This window comes from Callithrix jacchus, chromosome X (assembly GCF_049354715.1).
Source record: "Callithrix jacchus isolate 240 chromosome X, calJac240_pri, whole genome shotgun sequence".
NCBI classification, from domain to species: Eukaryota; Metazoa; Chordata; class Mammalia; order Primates; family Cebidae; genus Callithrix; species Callithrix jacchus.
In genome coordinates, this window is record NC_133524.1 from 111,231,581 (window position 1) to 111,244,949 (window position 13,369).

The window sequence follows — 13,369 nt, forward strand, 5'->3', positions numbered from 1 at the left end:
CCTCATCACAAGGTGAGAAGCATCTGTATTTTGGTGTAGGCTAAGGCCTCAAAATATTTGCATAACCCAGCAGGAGGCTTGAATATTGACTAAAATTGTGTATCTTACTTTTCTGGCAGAATGTTGAAGACAGGGTAGCTTAAAGAACATTTATAAATGTGAAATTTCTTGCATATCCATTTGTGGACTAGACTCATACTAATGTCACCTATAATAAAATGTGATAAGTTCCAGGAAAGAGGCAAGCACTTAGAAGCACAGAGGACAGGTATTCCATCTGGTCTTGGGAATGGCGGTCATGTAATTGAATAAATGCAGAGAGCTGATAAAGTTTAATGGATTCAGGGATCTCCAAGTAGTTTGTTTCAGCTGCAGTATATGATGTACATAGGCATGTCTTCTGAGCATCAGCCACATTTAAAGACTTTGGACTTAATCCTGAGAGCTATGAGTTAGTACTAAAGGATTTCTCAACCTGAGAGATATATCCGACAGACAGCTTGGTTTAACACATATAAACTGCAGGAATATGGCTTTTGCCGCCCTTGAAAGAACAGATTGAAGGGGCCAAGAAAGGAGACAGAAGCAACAAGTTAAGAGAGTTTTAAATAGTTCAGGATAGAGATGATGAAGGCCCATACTATGAAAATAATAATGCTCTAAAAAAGATGGAACACATAACATATATTAAGAAGGTAAAATGGAGAGGCTTTAGTGACCAGTTGAAAACAGAGAAGAGAACTGGAGAGATTGTAGAGGTCATTTGGGGTGCTGAATTTGCAGGTAGCATTTGCAAATGAGTAGTTCACAAATGAGACTAAAGAAAAGTATGAGGAAGGAAAGGAGAAAGTGGTATCACAGAAGCTAATGAAGCAGAAGATTTCAAAGAGAATATTCAAAAGCAAAGTGCTCACATGTCGAAAAAACTTCGGGGGTTGGGAAATTAGGACAAGAATTTAAATGTGTTTGTTGCATTTGGAAATAAAAAGTAATTAGTTGCCTTAGTAAAGGCAGTTATATGTGTGGACCACTTTTTATTGAAGTTTCGTTACATAGGTTGTACAGAACTTGGTTATATAAGGGAATGGTCAAGAAAAGATGTCTCTTTTATTTACTTTTTATTTTTTATTTTTGTCATGAAAAAAACTTAATGGGAGAAAAGAGGTTAAAAATACCGAGAAGTAAGAGAGTAATTATGAAAAGGGAACCTGAGAAAGCAAGAGGACAGCATGGGCTCTAAAGCACAGATAGACTGAACTTGGATTGATAGGGGGTAGTGTTTCCTCTCAGACAAGACAAAAGCGTGGGTGAAGATACAACTCAATGTGTGTGTAAAAAACAGGAAAGTGGGTGGATAAGAGGTTCAAGCAGACATGATGGCTTTTATTTTCTGTGTGAAATAGGAGGCAGCCGCATCTCCTGAGAATAAATGCATAATAGCTGAGTTGGAGGCTTAAAAAGAGAGGAAAAAGTTTGTAATAGCCACTAAAGAGGATATAAAAGAGCTGAGGGAATTCCAGAAGAATCTGAATAAGGACATGCAGAAGGCTGATCTGGTTAGCACTGAATCATTCTGCAGTTCTCAACTCAGATGTCACTTGATCAAAGAAGATGAAGTCCCTATTACATGCTTTCAGAGAAATGACTTTTTTTAGAGGCTTATCATGATTTTAATATTCTATTAATTTGTTAGATTATCTGATTAAATTATGTTTCATTGGACTGCAAATCATATTTGTGAATTCAGGGATCGTATTTATTTTGCTCATCACTGTATCATTTAACCCTTAGTTGCCCATCTCTAAAATGTGGAGAACAATAATTCCTCTCTACATGACCGGGATATGGATATAGTTAGGTTAGGATGAACCTGGAATTTAAGATATAAGAAGGCAGAGACTTCCGATTGTTCATTGTTGTATCCCCAGTGCCCAGCACAGTGCATGACACATTGTAGAAGCTTCATAAATATTTATCTGAATGAATGAAACACATATGGTTTCATATTTGGTGTCATAGGACACCAAGTCTCCTGACTTCCATTCTAGTGTTCGTCCCATTCTTCCACAGCTATCTATAGCAGATGATTGATACATTATGTTTATTATGCTAAGGGTCAATGCAGCTAGTAAGCAGTAGATCAAAATTCAATCCTAGGTCTGCCTCACTCCAAAATCTGATCTCTTTCTTGTATTCCACACTGACTACTAAGGTATTAGACAATAAAAGGTTTCATACATGAACCTTTCTAGGGGTATGCATAGTTGAAATTGAAACATTCCTATCAACCTCCCCACTGGCGAAGAAAAATAAACAAAAAAAAAGTAATGACTTTAGTGGTAAAAAATCTCAGGAAAAGTAACTATGACAGGCCAATGACGATAACATTTATGGGCATTCACCTATTACTGCCTCCCACATCATACCACGGAAGCACCTCCTAATCTACCCTACATGACCCTATACAATATCCATCTCCCCAGCATAAATTTTGTCCCCACAGGCACAATGGAAGACCTAATTCTAAAGAACTTACCTTCTCAGAATTGTCTCAGAGTGACCAAAGCAGCAGCATGAAATAATGGAAAAAGCCATATAGATCTTGGCATGATAGTGATACAGGAGGGGGGCAGGAAAGTGCTGGTAGAGAAGGACAAAGGATGGGGTCCCTGGCAAGGGCTCCATCCTAGGGCCTGTGCCCATGGACCTAAGTGAGAACAGGAACTCCCTGTTTTCTTGCCCAAATGTAGCCTCTACCAATGCCACTCTGGTCCACCATGTCATCCATCCTGTGCCCATAAAAACTTGAAACCATAGTGGACATGGACACAAGCAGCTGGACATCGAGAAGACCAGAGGAACACACCAGTAGACACCAGCAGACATTGGCAGACCAGCGATGGCACAATGATGTGGACATCGAGGGGCGTTCAGCCAGGGGTGGTTGGAGGAGCATTCGGCCACTGGGCGGCCAGAATCCAGGGGAAGATCACCTTCCCACTCCATCCTCCTTCTGGCTCCTCATTCATCTCATTGAGAGCCACCTCCACCACTCAATAAAACCTTGCATTCATCCTCCAAGCTCATGTGTGATCTGATTTTCTCGATACACCAGGCAAGAACCTGGGATGCAGAAAGCCCTCTGCCCTTGCAATAAGGCAGAGGGTCTAATTGAGCTGATTAATACAAGCCATCTGCAGACAGCAAAGCTTAAAGAGCACACTGTAATACACACTCACTTGGGCTTCAGGAAACATACACATTCACCCCTAGATGCTGCCATGGGGTTGGAACCCAAAAGCTCTCCCCACAACCTCTGCACCTGCTGGTCTGCATGATCCCCCTGAGGGTTTGAGCAGCCTGACACCGAGGAAATGACCCTTGTGGCATGCCCTGTGAGGAGGATAAAGGAACTCTCCTGTTTCAATACTTCACCTATCTCTAGCCCAATTTTCTTATCTATAAAATGAAGGTAATATTACTTGCCTACATAAGGCTTAGGAAATGATTAAATGAGATAGTGTATGTAAAATGTCTGTAGCACAGTGGCAATAATAATTCAATTGTTAGCTGTCTAGTGTCTCCCTCATATCCAGAAGCCACCTCCTATCGATTCCTTGAAGACGTTGAAAAATATATTAAAAGGAACAAGTAACACAACCCACCCCAGCCTGACTTCTCCAAGTTGTAGTAAAATACAGATGATATATTTCTTTGATTAAAATGAAATGCCCTGGAAGCAGCAGCTAATTATTTACAGGTAAAATCACAGCACCAAAAAAATAAAAATTCAATAGGTATTCTGCTTCTCATTTGTCTTATTCTACTGTTTAAACAGTTATTTATAACATTTTATTGCCTTTCATAACATTAGGTAGAGTCAGGACATCTGGTTCATTTCACAGATGAGGAAACTAAGATAGGGAGGGGTGGGGCATCCACCCCAAGGTCACACAGCTATACAAAAGAGATCTAGAACTAGAAACCAGATCTCTTAGTCCTTAGTTTAGCACCCTCCTCACTTAATAATGATAATGATAACGATAGATCTGTACAATTTACTTGAGTCGCAAACTCTCTAAATCACTCTAGAATTTATTAAAATTTCAATCAAAAATAGCTGAAATCTTTTATTGTTTAATACCTTAATAGGCAGTGTGGAATAGGAGAAAGAGCTTAGATTTTGAAGTAAAGCAGACCTGGGATTGAGTTCTAATTCCACTCTAAAACATTCCAGAGTTTTTAAATTTTCAATCAAAAATAGCTGGTAGTGTGCTTGTAGTACCAGCTACATGAGAGGCTAAAGATGGAGAACTGCTTGAGCCCAGGAACTTAAGTCCACTCTAGGCAACAGAGTGAGAACCAATCTCTATAAAAAGTTGTTTGTTAAGGAGCTGGTTAATCCTTGGTGTTCATTTCCTGGTTTAATGTATCTTTCTTACATATTTTAAGAAGAAAACCAATCTGGAAGCATCCAAATTGGATGCAGTTTGTAAAAGTGATGTTCATTATTTAAGTGTTAACTATAGAGAAAAACAAGTAGCAGAAGTATAAGATGATAGTACATTTCAGAGCAAAAGCAATGAAATTTGGAAATTTTATATGAAGAACTCTACTGTATATGAAACCAAAATATATGAACAAATTATATCCCACATAAGAGGACATGCATATTCTATAAATTCAAAACATCATACCAATATAATGAAATCATCCATCATTCATTTTAGAGAAGTTCTATAATTATCTGTGAGCTTAAGAGATAAAAGTTGCTGCAAAGTTGAGGATTCTCATTTATAGAGAAAACCACATAGAAATTAATCTCAGAGAACATTCTAACTCTAAAATGCAACTACCTTACCATTACCAAAAAAACTAGGTTGCTTAAAAGAGGTATGAATTTTATAGAAAATAAAGGCTAATAAGAAAACAACAATAAAAATTAAAGCAATAGTCCTATCCATACTGATGATCCAGCACTCATTAGCTTCATGTGGAAAAAAAAATGCAGTGCTCCCCAAACTACTGTTGTATCAAATCAAACTACTTTTTGCCCAAAAAAGATTCATGAACCCATTAGGAAAAGGCAAAGAAAGTGAAACAAATATTCAAAATAACTTACCTCTTATCTGCAAACTTTCTCCTTTAAAGTTCCAGACTTATTCTATGTGAATAACATATTCAGTTGTAATCAAATTCTGGAATACCACTGAAGTCTGTCTCAATGAACAGCTCCTTGGCTTAATGGATTTTTAAATGATCTTACAACTAAAGCCTTTCTTTTAAAAAGTAGGAGGAGCTCTTGTTTTATCCATGAAAAAAACCAACTGTCATTAGAAAATTTGCACTCAAAACAGGTCCGCATTTAAGGTTACATTTGTCCAAAGATTCAGAGAAAATTACAAAGTTCATCTGAGTGATTTTTTCCCCTTTTAATTAGTTCCTGATACAGCATCTTAGTATGCCAGTGTTTTTTTTTTCTTTCTTTTTTTTTTTACTATGTGACTCATCATATTGGGAATTAAAAGAGAATCCAAAGGTAAGCATGTGATTGCCAGGTTTATGTTGTTTCCTCAAAGTGTTCTACCCAAAGGCATCATTATTTTGAGTTTCAAATACCTTTAAATACTAAAGGAGTCATAAATAGATAAGGAATCCAGAAACCTGATTCTACTCTAGGCTTTTCCTCCCAGTCAGCTCTCTGACCTTGGGCAATTTCCTTAACCACTTTGGGCCTCAGTTTGAAAAATCTATTGAATGGGATCTCAGAAGTCATCTAGTCAAACCTTCTATTCCCAAACAAAAATTGCCTCTGTACTTCCCCTAAGCAATTGTCAGTTTCTCATGTGTAAAATGAGCCAATAGAACTATGTCAAGTCTAAAGATCCCTTGAATTCTAAAGTCCTTGGTGTTGTAATTAAAATTCAGTAAGTGTTATGTATACATTTTGTTTCCCATGGAAAATTTATCAAATCATTCTTTACACAACCAAACAAGAGTTTATTTCAGCCCAGATAAAATTAAGTAAATTCAGGCCACCACCAAATTGTCCCTCATCTTTCAAGTCTCCAGAGTTTCTGTCTGCCCCTGGTTTAATCTCCATGTCTAGGAACCATGCAAAGCCATAAGAAGCCAGAATATTTTTGCTTTTCTGGAGCAAATGAGATTGTCAGTCACTTATTCCCAAAAGGGAATGGATTAAGTTTGGATCCAGTCTCTACACCATAATAGATAGAAATTGTCTTCCTTGCTTTGGAACACAGGTTCAGACTTGATAACTTCTCTCAGATTCTAAAGATATATTTTACACTAAATATGTGGATAAGCAAAAAAAAGGCAAGAGTCTGAATGAAAAGTGGGCCAGCCATGTGTGCAGTCTTCTCTCCATTATTAGCTTTATGTTTTACCCCACGATGTTTTTTATCCCTAGATGTCTTTCTTTTTTATTCATTTCCATAGCTGATGTTTCTCCCTAAATTAAAGTTAAGAGGGTGGGAAGAAACTTGGAATTGTTTAGTAAGTTTGGTACTTACTTTTCAGATGTCAGCTGCTTTGGCTCTCTCACAATAATTTGTCGTGGAAATTATTTATCAAGCCTACAGGAGGAATTGTCTAGTCAGAATTAGCTGACACGATGGTAAGGGAAAAAATATCTAGATTCGAAATCTTCTTTCTTTTTCCTGAGACTGCATTTTCAATTAACTAATGTTTCTTCTTCTATATAAAAAAAAAAGAAAAAAAAAACCCTCATGAAGTTTTCCTCAAGCTTCCTGTTTCCCCTGAATCCTCTAGCTCTTGCAAATATTTCACTATGCTGTAACTTATCTTACAATGCGACTGACCCAGCTTTGTGATATTCTTATTATATACCATGATATTGGAGAGGTACAATTCAAAGAAATAGAAGTATAATAATATCTTAGAATAATAAAGTACATTTATTTGTAGATATGCAAACCATAAGTTAAATTTAGTTAATCAAATACAACTAGAAACAATAATGCACCATGCCTCGGTTGTTGAAGTCCATTAGATAGTCCCTTCCACCTTGATTTGATAGCTTAATTAGTGAAAGCATAAGGTAAGCTTTGCTTCTTGGTGTGAAAAAAAAAAAACGCTAAAAAGATAATTCATTTTAATCTGCTAAAAGTCTTATTTGAATGCTTTCTAATGGCATCAATAAAAATAAATATATTCTTCGTCACTGATACTTTTGTACTTGTACCTTAGCAATCATTAATCTCTGCTCCAGAAGGCATGTTTCAAGTCCTAAGAAAAGAAGTTTTGGGAGTAACCTTGAATGGTGCAGAGAAAGGAGGATGGGTAAGACTACTCGGGGCAACCCCTCTCCAGCTGCAAGATGGTCTACACCAAATTGAAGAAAAGGTGTAAACCCATATTTGAGGCAGCAGGATAAGTGTAACCCAAGGGGTATTGAGTGAAGAGGTACACAGAAGCCTAAGAATGAGGAAACTTTTCAGGACAGTTGAGATTAAGTCATTATTTTCAAGGAACTTAGCAAGATAATATAAATGATGCAAGCAGTCAGCAGTGCCTGGAAAAGGGCCAGCAGAACCAGAAAATGATTTAGGCCTGGCCCTCAATTTCAACAGAGACAGAGGAAAAATTGAGCTTCCAGATGGGAGTCAATTACATAGCCAACATCAGATGGTAGAAAGAGGAAAGAGCTAAAGCCTGGTGCTTACAAAGATTCCCACAGGCCCAAATCAATTCCAGAGGCATAGCACAAACTAGGCTATTTCTAGACTTCAACTTGTTAACAGAGAATGGTTCATTGGGCCAGGGCCATGTCAGGGCTCAGACTTTCTAGGCTGACACAATTAGCTGCAGCTAGAATGGGGCTAGGCTAGACAAGGACTTTGCATAGCCTCTCCAGCAGGAACATGTATACTACTTTATTTTATTTATTAACTCCCTCAGATAGCTAAGTGGATATTATGTTACTTTTACAAATGGCTATAACTGAAGTTTCAATAGGTTAAGTTACTTTTCAGAAATCAAAAATTCAGGAGGAATCAAACCTAGGTTACCTAGATTTGACACCTAGGCTTATGCTCTTCCATCCACCACTGGGATTTTTTTTTGATACCTCAGTAGATAAAATGGTCAACTGGCAGGAGTCATTCTGTAAAGCTTTATAATCCCAAGTATTCTGTTAATTATCAAAACAGGAAATGAGTATTCTTAACTGCTGTACAAATGAGGCAATCAGCAAAGGCAGCATTTGATGTCTCAAGTATTTAATGGCCTTGTTAAGGTTAAAGGGAATTAAATAGGCAAAAACAAGAAAAATAAACAACCCTTTGACATTTAGTTTATATGTATATGTACATGTACACACATGGTTTTAAACAAAATTCCCTGAACTTGGCAACAATTTTTAAACATTCATGCAAATGTCAAACTTCTAAGGTTCTAAAGGCATTTTTTAAAAATCAAAACATCCCCAGAAGACTTACTTGAAAAGTTATTTGGTAAAGTTGGCATATTGCATAGAACATTAGTGTCCTGTAAAGAACACACTCTATGAGATAGAGGGCATCAAGATTGCTTGCTTTCCCCCAAATCCAGTTAGTTTGATGAAACTAATTTATCAACTCCGAATTCACCGTCTAGACTACCACAGATTCAACAGCAGGAAACCACTGCTGAGATTCTCAGGAAACCCACAAGACTTAGAAAATTTAATTAGCAACATTAGGGTCTAGTCCCTAGAAACTTAATAGAATTAACAGTTAACACCAGTCCACAGAGGTTAGCTGTGCCAGACTGTTTACCATTTACTCATTCAACAGTTACAGAGCAATAATGTGTCAAGCATTGTAGCTCACATTGTAGTTAAAGAGATAGAAACCAGAAACTATGAAATTACTTGCAGTACAGTGTGAGAAGAACAGTACCCTATGATAGAGGTCGTTGGCAGCAAAGGGAGCTCAGAGGAGAGAACAAATTCTACCTGTGTTGTCAAAAGGGTGATATATTCAAGCAGAGATGGTCTGGAGGGCCACCCTGGCTCCTGATAATATCAAGTTGTAGAATAATAAAATATGCATTTGCCGTTGTCCCAGGTTATCTGAACAGAGTGCCTAAAACCGTTGAAATTTCCTGAACAACAGGAATGTCTTCTATTATTCATAATGAGCCCCTTTCAACCACACCTGAGTTTATGCTAATGAAGTGACTCTTGGAGGATAGGGTTTAATGGCCAGAGGAACCAACCACTCAATTAGAGGGTTGGAAATTTCAGCCCCACCCCTGACCTCTAGGAATGGTAAAGAGTTTGGAGATTGATTCAGTCACCAATGGCCAATGACTTGATCCATCATGCCTCCATTTAATGGAACCTCCATTTTAAAAAAACAAACCTAAACCAAAGGGTTTGAAGAGCTTCCACTCTGAGGTGCTGGGAGGGCGGCATGTCTGAAGAGTGCATGGAAGGTCCACAACTCCCTATCCCATATCTTGCCCTATGAAGCTCTTCCATTTGACTGTTTTGAATTGTATTTTTTATAATAAATTGATAATAGTAATGTTTTCCTGAGTTCTGTGAGTCATTCCATCAAATTATTGAAACAGAAGAGCCAGTTGGTCCAAAGTGCTGGGACTTGCTACTGGCATCCGAAGTGGGGCAGTCTTGTGGAACTGAGCCCTTAACCTGCCATGAGTGTGCTAACTACAGATAGTGTCATAACTGAATTGAATTGTTGCATGCCCAGCTGCTTTCAGAGAATCAGAGATTTAGAGAATTAGTTGATATCAGAACACACCCCAGACAAGTCAACCTTCTGTGAAAATAAATAAAATTTAAAAGCTGTTGGAATCCCAAAAGACACTTTAAGAGAAACGGAACTGTGATCCAAGTCACATATGGTTACAACCTTTGTTTTCAGGTTATACATTGACTCACTTTCTTATTTTTCTGATACTGTACAATAACTAGAGATAATTAAACAATGTCAGGAATAAAAACCTCCTGCCTTCTTAATGAATGACTCTTGTTATAGATTAACTTCCCCTCTGGTGTCCTGCTTTGCTCAAACCAGATGATAGAAAACCCATGATGATTACATTCTCCGTAAAAAATGTTAAATATATCCTTTCCAAAAAGAAACACTGACCATAACCAATCAAATTGCTATAACTATGCACGAGCCTTGTATGAATAATGTTGTAATCCTGCTAAAAACTCCTTTGTCTCTGCCTATATAAATGAAATCTTACCTTCCCTACTTCAGAATGCTAACTCCACGCCCTTGGAATTGGTGTTTCTGGGTGGTCCATCCTCACATTTTGCACATGAATAAACTTACTTTAGATTAGATTTTTACCTTTTTGACTACTTGAGGTTGACATATCTTTATAACACTTCCTTTCTTTTTTTTTTTAGTTATAGGTACATTTAATAATAAAAATATATATATTGGAGGAGAAAAAACTCTGGTCCATCCTGCTGGAGCATTTTTAATTGCATTTTAGGTTTTGGGGTATATGTGAAGAACATGCAAGATAGTTGCATAGGTACACACAGCAGTGTGATGTGCTGCCTTCCTCCCCTTCACGTACATCTGGCATTTCTCCCCATGCTATCTCTCCCCAACTCCCCAGCCCCCACTTTCCTCCCCTATTCCCCCCAACAGACCCCAGTGTGTAGTGCTCCCCTCCCTGTGTCCATGTCTTCTCATTGCTCAACACCCGCCTATGAGTGAGAACATGCAGTATTTCATTTTCTGTTCTTGTGTCAGTTTGCTGAGAATGATGGTCTCCAGGTTCACCCATGTCCCTACAAAGGACAGGAACTCCTCGTTTTTGATGGCTGCATAATATTCCATGGTGTATATGTGCCACATTTTCCCTTTCCAGTCTATCATCAATGGGCATTTGGGTTGGTTCCAGGTATTTGCTATTGTAAACAGTGCTGCAATGAACATTCATGCGCATGTGTCCTTATAGTAGAACGATTTATAATCCTTTGGATATATACCCAGTAATGGGATTGCTGGGTCAAATGCAATTTCTATATCTAGGTCCTTGAAGAATCACCACACTGTCTTCCACAATGGTTGAACTAATTTACACTCCCACCAGCAGTGTAAAAGTGTTCCTATTTCTTCACATCCTCTCCAGCATCTCTTCTCTCCGAATTTTTTAATGACCACCATTCTAACTGGCGTGAGATGGTATCTCAATGTAGTTTTGATTTGCATTTCTCTAATGACCAGTGATGACGAGCATTTTTTCATATGTTTGTTGGCCTCATGTATGTCTTCTTTTGTAAAGTGTCTGTTCATATCCTTTGCCCATTTTTGAATGAGCTTGTTTTTTTCTTGTAAATCTGTTTTAGTTCTTTGTAAATTCTGGATATCAGCCCTTTGTCAGATGGGTAGACTGCAAAAATTTTTTCCCATACTGTTGGTAGCCGATTCACTCTAGTGACTGTTTCTTTTGCTGTGCAGAAGCTGTGGAGTTTGATTAGGTCCCATTTGTCTATTTTGGCTTTTGTTGCCAATGCCTTTGGTGTTTTGGTCATGAAGTCCTTGCCTACTCCTATGTCCTGAATGGTTTTGCCTAGATTTTCTTCTAGGGTCTTTATGGTGCCAGGTCTTATGTTTAAGTCTTTAATCCATCTGGAGTTAATTTTAGTGTAAGGTGTCAGGAAGGGGTCCAGTTTCTGCTTTCTGCACATGGCTAGCCAGTTTTCCCAACACCATTTATTAAACAGGGAATCCTTTCCCCATTGCTTGTTTTTGTCAGGTCTGTCAAATATCAGATGGTTGTAAATATGTTGTGTTGCCTCTGAGGCCTCTGTTCTGTTCCATTGGCCTATATCTCTGTTTTGGTACCAGTACCATGCTGTTTTGATTACTGTAGCCTTGAAGTATAGTTTGAAGTCCGGTAGTGTGATGCCTCCCACTGTGTTCTTTTTGCTTAGAATTGACTTGGCTATGCAGGCTCTCTTTTTGTTCCATATGAAGTTCAAGGTGGTTTTTTCCAGTTCTGTGAAGAAAGTCAATGGTAGCTTGATGGGGATAGCGTTGAGTCTGTAAATTACTTTGGGCAGTATGGCCATTTTCACTATATTTATTCTTCCTAACCATGAACATGGAATGTTTCTCCATCTGTTTGTGTCCTCTCTGATTTCGTTGAGCAGTGGTTTGTAGTTCTCCTTGAAGAGGTCCTTTACATCCTTTATTAGTTGTATTCCTAGGTATTTTATTCTTTTTGTAGCAATTGTGAATGGCAGTTCATTCTTGATTTGGCTTTCTTTAAGTCTGTTATTGGTGTATAGAAATGCTTGTGATTTTTGTGCATTGATTTTGTATCCTGAGACTTTGCTGAAGTTGCTTATCAGTTTCAGGAGTTTTGGGGCTGAGACGATGGGATCTACTAGCTATACAATCATGTTGTCTGCAAATAGAGACAATTTGGCTTCCTCCTTTCCTATAAGAATATCCTTTATTTCTTTTTCTTGTCTGATTGCTCTGGCTAGAACTTCCAGTACTATATTGAATAGGAGTGGTGAGAGAGGGCATCTTTGTCTAGTGCCAGATTTCGAAGGGAGTGCTTCCAGTTTTTGCCCATTCAGTATGATACTGGCTGTTGGTTTGTCATAAATAGCTTTTATTATTTTGAGATACATTCCGTCAATACCTAGTTTATTGAGGGTTTTTAGCATAAAGGGCTGTTGAATTTTGTCAAAGGCCTTCTCTGCATCAATTGAGATAATCATGTGGTTTTTGTCTTGATTCTGTTTATGTGGTGAATTATCCACCAAGATCAAGTAAGATTCATTCTGGGGATGCAAGGCTGATTCAACATATGCAAGTGTATAAATGTAATTCACCATATAACACTTTCTTTATCAACCTCATACAGCCCACCTTTTCGTAAAGGCCAAGGTCTTTTAGGAAGCTAATCAAGATAAAAATTGTCGATGAACTCTGGCAGAGACTAATTATTTCCCAGTGTCAATTCTACTATTTTTCCTTTTATTATACTAATAGAAACTCATGAGTTTTCACTGTGTACATGGCCTCCAAGTTAGAGACTACATTTTCCAGACTCCTTTGCAGCTTGCTATGAAAATATGACTGAATAAATTTAGACAATGAGGTGCAAGAAATGATGTGTGCAACCTTTGAGTCATGTTTTGACAAGAAAATCATTTCTCCTTTTCTTTTCCTCCCCCAACCCAATCAGCAGGCTGTAGCCCAGATGTAATCGTGGGAGCCATATTTAACCACATTGACAATGTCAACATACACTAGGAGATGGCAAAGCAACAAGAATGAAGAACACTAGGTTTTGAGTGACCTCCTATGGCAGTGCTATCTTCCCACATTTTCATCTT

At 38.0% G+C, this 13,369-nt stretch overlaps 1 protein-coding gene across 6 annotated transcripts in view; it reads right to left on the reverse strand.

Annotated features, from left to right (window-relative positions):
* IL13RA2 (interleukin 13 receptor subunit alpha 2) overlaps positions 1 to 13,369 on the reverse strand; it is a 63,284-nt gene that overhangs the window by 33,842 nt on the left and 16,073 nt on the right. For 2 of the 6 annotated variants that reach the window (XM_078363122.1, XM_078363121.1), the window contains one exon: positions 6,534 to 6,596. The exons of 1 other annotated variant lie outside the window; for it this stretch is intronic. The gene's annotated coding sequence lies outside the window, so the exon portion shown is untranslated. Of the gene's footprint in view, positions 1 to 5,122; positions 5,498 to 6,533; positions 6,597 to 13,369 lie in introns of those variants that run through there. 3 more of the 6 variants (XM_078363123.1, XM_035288530.3, XM_035288531.3) reach the window with 3 other exon arrangements.